General features: G+C 42.8%; 1 pseudogene; it reads left to right on the top strand.

Moving 5' to 3' along the window:
* The first annotated feature begins 1,515 nt into the window (after positions 1-1,515).
* Positions 1,516-2,519, top strand: LOC102855384 (annotated as a pseudogene).
* Positions 2,520-7,542: the final 5,023 nt, after the last annotated feature.

The following is a 7,542-nucleotide window of genomic DNA, read 5'->3' as shown; positions in this document are numbered from 1 at the left end:
CTTTCAGCCAGGGTCCATCTGACATCAGCAATGATACATCCCTGGTGGCATGGCCTCTCCTATATCCTGTCTGAACGTCTGGCAGTTCCTTAGCTGTGTACTGTTCCAGCCATTTTTGAGTGATCAGCAGCAGTATTTTGCTTGCATGGGACATCAATAGTTTTGTGTGATAGTTATCGTTGTTAGTTACCGTCAAATTGTTCTCAATACATGGTAATCGTATGTATGACAGGATGAAACATTGCCAGGTCCTATACTACCCTTATCATTGCTGTTGTGCTTCAGTTCATAGTTACAGCTACTCTGCCAATTCATCTCATTAAGGGTCTTCCTCTTTTTCAGTGGTCTCTATTAAGCATGAGGATCTTCTCTAGAATTTGGCCCTCTTAATAATATGTCCAATAATATCAACACAGAGAGAGAGATCAGCTAGCCCAGTGGACAGAAAGCGATGCTACCCAGCCAAAGGTGGGTGACTTTTAATCCGCGGCCCTCAGGCCCGTCTTTCATTGTTTTTGTTCAGACATTCCTCTAGGTCGTACAGCCCTGGTGTACAAGTTGCCGTACTGCAGTCACTTGTGGTTGCTGTGAGGCTGAACCCTGTGACACGGATGTGTCAAATGCATTAATGGTTGGCTACCCAGTGCGGACAGAGAGTAGGGTGGAGCTCCCCGATTAAAACAAGCTTGGAAGGAGGAGTGGCATCCACTTCCATAATAGCTTGCCTCCGGAAACCCTATGAACCTGGAGAGAGGATGAAAGACACCCAAGCGTCAAGGACTCTCCTTCATAGGGTCACTATGAGTCGCCTGCAACTCGACGACACTTAACAACAACAACAAAAATAATATGTCTAAAGAATAAGGTGCATCTGATCCAAGCCATGGTCTTTTCAATTGCATCCTGTGCATCTGAAATTTAGATGATAAATAAGGATGATCAAAGAAGAATGTCTTTGAATTGTGGTGTTTATTTATTAAATATACTATGGACTACCAAAAGAACAAATGGTTCTGTCTTGATGAAAGCGCAACCAGAATGCTCCTTAGAGGCAAGGATGGTAAAACATCATTCAATTTGCTGTTGTCATGTGCTGTCAAGTTGACTGAGACTCATAAGGACACAATAGCTCAGAACCCTGCCCTATCCTGAGCCAGTCTCCCTCTCTCCAACATACCTATCTCCATTATCTCAGGTACTATGTCAATCTCTCTCGTCCTGAGTCATCCTCTCCTACACTGCCCATCTGCCCTTCAAGAATGATGTCTTTTTTCCAAGGACTCGTCCCTCCTGGCCACATGCCCAAAATATGTGAGATGGAGCTTTAAAATCCTTGCCACCAAGGAGCAACTTGGCTTTGGACATGTTTTTAGGAGGAACAAATCCCTGCAGAGGGACATCATAATGGGGAAAGTCAGAGAAAGAAAAATTTGCCGTGTGTGAGGAGGGGACTACTGTGCTTGGGCAAGGCTTTGCAGGGGAACGACCTCCCCCCCCCCCGCTCTGGTGGTCTTCCTCTCAATCATGGGCCACCTCCGCCACTAGATACGATGGTGGGAATGGACTAGAAAGATAGCAACATGAGGGATGAGGCTCAGAGCTAGTGTGGCATCCTCACTCCTTAGAGCACAGTATTACCCCCAACTGGGATGACTTGGAGAAAACCTGGCACCACTCCTTCTACAATGAGCTGTGGGTAACAGCTGAATAGCACCTCACCCTGCTCATAGAGGCCCCCCGAACCCTAAGGCCAGCAGGGAAAAGATGACACAGATTGTGCTTGAAATTTCAAGGTCCCTGCCATGCACATTGCTGTTTAAGCCTGCTTTCCCTCTATGCCTCTGGACGCATGACAGGTACGTCCTGGATTTGGGGGATGGCATCACCCATAAGGTCCCCATCTATGAAGGCTACACACTGCCCCATGTCTTCATGCTTCCTGATGTGGCTGGTCTTCCTGATGAAGAGCCTCACAGAGCATGGCTACTTCTTTGTGACCACAGCAGAGTGAGACTCACTTGTTGGGGACATCAAGGAGAAGCTGTGCTACGTGGCTCTAAATTTTGAGAACGAGATGGCCACAGCCACCTCATCTTCCTCCCTGGAGAAGAGCTATGAGCTCCCAGACAGGTAGGTCATCACCACTGGAAATGGGTATTCCCGCTGCCCTGGAACCTTCTTCCAGCCTTCCTTCCCCAGCAGGCAGTCCGCTGGAATTCATGAAATAATTCCATCATGAAGTGTGACTTTGACAACCTCAAGGATTTATATGCTAACAGCGTCCTCTGGGAGAACCACCACGTACCCCGGCATTGCTGACAGAATGTAGAAGGAGACCACATGGGCACCACACCTGGCGCCCAGCACTGGGAAGATCAAGATCATTGCTCCCCCAGAGTGGAAGTACTTGGATTAGAGGCTCCACCCTGGCCTCCCTGTCCACCTTCCAGCAGGTGTGGATCAGCCTGAGTATGACAAGGCTGGCCGGGCCTTCCATTGTTTACAGGAAGCACTTCTAAAGACAGGCAGGGTTCTCCACAGACTGCTCTGTCCCTGAGCATGAGGCATTAAAATCCTCAAGCTTTAAAAAACCCCAAACAACAAAACCCAGAAAAGACTGCTAGCTGTGAACTGCGGGTTGCTATGAGACTCAAATCCTGAGGTCATGTTCTTCATATAGTTCAGTTTCTCAGGTGACATGCTCAGCATGCAAATTGAATATAGGAAAAGAACAAAACCAAGCCTGACATACACTCCTAGTTTTAAACCATGCAGTTTCTTGTTCTGTTTGAACGATTGGTCTATGTACAGGTTCTGTATTAGCACAAACAAGTGTTCTGACATCCTCATCCTTGACAATGTTATCCATAATTTATAATGATCCACACAATATGATCCACAGACTACATCTTTGCATAGTCAATAAAACATAGGTAAGCATCTTTTTGTATTCTCTGCTTTTATCCATCTGACATCAGTAATGAAGTAAAACCCAAAAAGCATTTAAATGGTACACACACACACACACACACACACCACACCAAGTTAATTTCATTTAGATAGAACATATCTAAGGGAGGAGATGCACTTAGCCATGCACTCAGGCCTATAAGTGATGACTTCTTGTCCTCTTCCACGACACCCTACTGTCTTGGAAACCTGTGCCCACCATGCTGGCACAGGCAGGGGACAGTGCTCAGTCTTGCTCAGAATACTTGTGCTCCCTAATGAACAAGACCCACTTACTAAATGAGTTCACCATGCGGGCATTTCACCTGCAGGAATGAATAATCGTGGCCTTTACTTCAAGCATTCAGATCATGAGTGGTGTGGTGGAACACTACTCGTGTCACAGAGTTAGGCCACCTCCTCTCCCAGGCACACGGAGACTTCTTCATTCAGATCCTTAGCAGTTGATGAACCATGTGATTTATCCAGTGCTCTTAGCAGAAGAATTTCACATCATTTCTAGGCCAAAATATTTGCCAATGGATGACCATCCTGTTCTTTTCTTCTAACAAGTGATCTTCAAATCAGACATGGGGGTGACAGAGTGTCCAGAATCCTGGATACCTGCGTGAAGTGAGGAAGGTGACTCTTCCATAGTCCTATGCTAGACATGTTGCATAAAAGGACATAAAATTTTGTTGAGTTCATGTATTTAGAGATTGTTTATCACCATTACGAAACGCAGCTGATTCTGACTAACCCAGAAATTAGCTTTTTATTCAGAAAGTAGGTCTGCCTTTCCATGCTAGAAAACTCTTCCTTTTCCAACAGCTGTATTCACTAACTCAAGGGTTTATGTGTCTTTTATTTTATTTTTTTTTGTTTAGCCTTTTGTAACACTCACAGATGCCTCAAATTGTCACAGTGACCTTGGAGTGGGAAGAAGGTGGTTGTTCTTAATCCTTAATGAATTTGAATACTTGGAGGAAACTGAGGATGATGATAATGGCCTATTGATAATAACATAACCCAGCGCTATAATTAAAGAAGAAGAAAAAATAGAAGAGAGAACAACAATTAAAGACAATACACATAGAGAAAGAGAAAGGAAAAAAAATTTAAAAAAAAAGATGGGACAATTTGTTCCAAATGAGCTAAAAGCAATTATTAGCAGCTGGATTACACCCTAGAAGGATCTCTGAGGCTATCCGGGGTCACGCAACACCTAACATGTGTACCTAGCATGCTAATGTGTTCAGTAAAAGATGGCAGAGAATCAACAAACTCCATTTTATGATTTGGAAAACATGCTCATTTACTCCGTCTAAGACTACACATTCCATGGCACACTGAAAGGCAGAGTAGAAAGTGAGGAGATAATTAGAAATTATAGAGCTTAAATAGCTTTTCATTACTTTTAAACCCAAGTCCTTTCAAGGAGCAACCATGAGGTCAAAGCAATAATTCTTTGTCCCAGAAACAAGACCTCACTGATGACTCAGAGCCATCTGTTCAAGAAGATGTTTTCAATAAACTGGGTAGGAACGTGCTTAATACGCTGGCGCTGGTCTGCTTGAACCAGGTTCAAGCAATTGATGCCGACAGCAACGAGGTATCTGTAGTCTTGATGTAGCAGTAGATAAAAGGAGCAGGGGTACTGAGTAATATTTGATAAATATTTATCTTTTCCAAACTGCAAAAGAACAAGGAATAAGGAGAAGCTGTGAGTCATTCTATTGCTCATGTCACTTGCTGGTTTTAGGTACTGTCTAGTCGAGAACCACTCAGAGCGACCCTGTGAACAACAGACCTGAATCCTATTCTATCCTGTGCCATCCTCACATTCTCTGACACATTGGAGCCCATTGATGCAGTCACCTGTCAATCCATCTGGTTAGGGATCCCTCTCCTAGCAACATGTCCAAAGTATGATAGATGAAGCTTCATCATCCTTGCCTCCAAGGAGAACTTTGGCTGCAACTTCCCAAGATATAGCTGTTTGTTTTTTTGGCAGTCCCTGGAATATTTAGTACTCTTCCCCAACACCACAGCTCAAAGACATCATTCTTCTTCTGCCATCCTTATTGATTGTCCATCTCTCAGATTAACAAGAGTCAATGGTAATGAAGGACAAAGTTCAAGTTGAACTGAAGGTACCAGCAAAAAATAAGGCCCCAAGAATCAATGGAATAGCAATTAACATGTTTCAACTAACAGCCTCAAATGTGCTCATCAGTTTATGCCAGGAAATTTGGAGGGCAGCTGCCTGGTCAAATGATTGGAAGAGATCCATATCTATCTCTGTTCCCAAGATAGGTGATCTAACAGAATATGCAAATTATTGAATAATATCACTAATAGTATTGCTGAAGATCGTAAAAAAACCAGCTAGAACAGTACACTGACAGAGAACTATCAAAGGATCAAGCTGGTTTCAGAAGAGGCTGTGGCAAGTTATGGCATGAGAGTTATCATTGCTGATGTCAAGAGGATCCTGGTGAAAGCACAGTATCAAAAGAATGTTGGTCTGTGTTTTATTGACTATTCAAAGGCATTTGTATGAATCACAACAAACTATGGCTAACATTGAGAAGAATGGGAATCCTAGAACACTTAGTTGTACTCATACAGAATCTATACTTAGACCATGAAGCTATTGCCCAGTTGGAATGAGAGAACACTGTATGGGTTAAAATTGGAAGGGATGTGTGTCAGAAGTGTATCCTTTCAACTTACCTATTTAATCTGTATGTTGAGCAAATAATTCATGTAGCTGGACTTTATGAAGAAGAATGTGGCATCAGGATTGGAGGAAGACTCACCAATAACCTGCATTATGCAGATTGCACAACCTTGCTTGCTGAAAGTGAGTGGAACCTGAAGGGCTTGTTGCAGAAAATCAAAGACTACATCCTTAAATATAGATTGCATCTTAACATCAAGAAGATAATAATGGTCCTCATCCCTGGACCAAACCTTCTTCTCATCTGCCTAACTCAACCTAAAAGAGTAAGTAATCCTCCTCATTTTTGCTTTAAAATTTAAGTTCACTCTTCTCTTTCCTGTATCTGGTCTACCAAATTCCAGATGATGGCAAGACCCTTGCTGCAATTCTAAAGGCATGAGGCTCAAATCCACCAGCTGTTTTGTGGGAGAAGGATGGACAATCTCTTCCCACACAATCAACTCCCTCTGGAAACTGGCTGGAGGGTCAGCTATGGATTGCTTCCAACTTCGTGAAACACAACAACAATACAAAAGATAAGGAAGCATTGGTAGCCTCATCTATAGGGAGCTGAGCTATTAAGCCCAAGCCCATGCCTCCCATAGATCAAATGTACCAGTAGCTCTGAGAGAGAAACACAATCTTCTTCCTGGGAATTTACAATTTAAAACCTTAGGAATCTAAAGGAGGGTCAGCTCTGAGTTGTTTTCAACTCAATATCAATGAATGAGTGAGTTATAGAAAAGATAAGATCCATCCACAAACAATGAAATATTATTCTATAGCCCAAGGCAGAAACGATGCTTTTCATAGTAACAATGGCCCTAAGTGCTAGATTTTCCAAATAGTTCAGTAAAATTTTACTGTTTTCAATAAAAGCTATTTGTTAAATTCATATGTGGGGGCGGTTGGTTTTTTAAAAAAATTATTTTATTTTATTATTTTTATGTGTGTACCATCAAATCAGATCTGCCTGGCACTGGAGGAGATTGTCCCTCCTTCTCCAGCAGAGCATTTGATGGATTCTATCCATACACCTCTGGGACTGCAGTGCATCTTCTTGTCACTAGGCCACCAGAGCTCCCTTAAATTCACATGTTTAAAGATAATTTTTATAATAATATTATCTGCTTTCCCCCCCCCCTTTACCATTTATTTTCCTCTTTAGATTCTTCTTCTGCCCCATTCAAGGAGCTTGTGAGTCAGGATTAAGCAGAAAAAGAATTCCTGTCTTGAATATTTTAAAAGTCTAGATCTTTGGGGAAATAAAGACTCAGGTCAGAGGGATCAAAGAGTTGGGGATATGGATACAAATTAAACCCAATGAATAAAATTTAGATTCCGTCAGGATCAGAAAAGATACCAGGATTCACAGAGGGGAAGGAACTGGAGGGAAGCTGTGGGAATAGAGACCTGGTGAGTCTAAGTCCACAGGAGTAAGGCCTTGGGCCCTGTTCACTGGTTTTGACGTTGGAAGATAGGGTAGTAAAAGTAGTAAAATTCCCGTAGCAGTTTATGGCAATAAAGGAATAAAGACTGGTAAACTGGTAGTGTGTGTGTGTGTGTGTGTGTGTGTGTCTGTCCGTCTCTTTTTCTCTCCTTCTGCCCCCCCATCTGTCTATGTGATGGTATTTGATAAAATTTTCCGAGATATTTTATGTATATACATTAAGGAACATGTCCAAAAGTATTTAGTGCAGCACTCGGGGTGGGGGGTGGGGGGAAGGGATGTGGGAATTGTATACTAATGAAGGAATTTTTTTTCTTTTTTTTTTCTCTCTTCGGAGGGGGAAGCGAGCTGGTGGGGAGGGGTGGGAAGGGAGAAAATTGCGGCAATGAATGAATGGAAATCCAAAACCTCTGTGGAA

The sequence above is a fragment of the Elephantulus edwardii genome, unplaced genomic scaffold, assembly GCF_000299155.1.
Source record: "Elephantulus edwardii isolate Elephantulus edwardi_28Jun2011 unplaced genomic scaffold, EleEdw1.0 scaffold00001, whole genome shotgun sequence".
Lineage (NCBI taxonomy): Eukaryota > Metazoa > Chordata > Mammalia > Macroscelidea > Macroscelididae > Elephantulus > Elephantulus edwardii.
Note: the sequence above shows the minus strand (reverse complement) of the source record. Positions and strands in the feature narration are given on the sequence as shown.